Raw genomic sequence first — 518 nt, 5'->3', positions numbered from 1 at the left:
AAAAAAAAATATATATATATATATATATATATATCAGCGATTTCCACAAAAGGCCACGAGGTGATGGACAATGAACTGGAGGATATTAACGAAAACGATGGACAGCCCATGCGTCATGCTTCTATAGACGAACGTTTGGTTACTGTGATTACATTATGAACAGGAAGCCTGAATGATTTTGCTGAAAAAATTCATTTTTTTAAATAGGAATCTGTTTGACAGCTCATCATATAATACACACATATATAATAAACATACAAATAAAATAAAAAAATCACAAACAAACAGGAGTCTGTCATGACACATGAAAGCCACTGTGATCTGAAGGTTTATGATCCACGGGCCACAAAGAGCAGATGACATGCAGATCTCTGCTGGTGTCAAATCCACTACAATATCAAACATTATACCGTAATATCAAACATCCCCATTGTGGACAGAGACGTCAAAAAGATCTTTATCAGCTCATTCTCAACACAAACAAACAACGACAGATCCAGTCAGAGGTGTGTTCGTGA

This window comes from Sinocyclocheilus rhinocerous, unplaced genomic scaffold (genome assembly GCF_001515625.1).
Source record: "Sinocyclocheilus rhinocerous isolate Xijiao unplaced genomic scaffold, SAMN03320098_v1.1 scaffold3907, whole genome shotgun sequence".
NCBI classification, from domain to species: Eukaryota; Metazoa; Chordata; class Actinopteri; order Cypriniformes; family Cyprinidae; genus Sinocyclocheilus; species Sinocyclocheilus rhinocerous.
Note: the sequence above shows the minus strand (reverse complement) of the source record.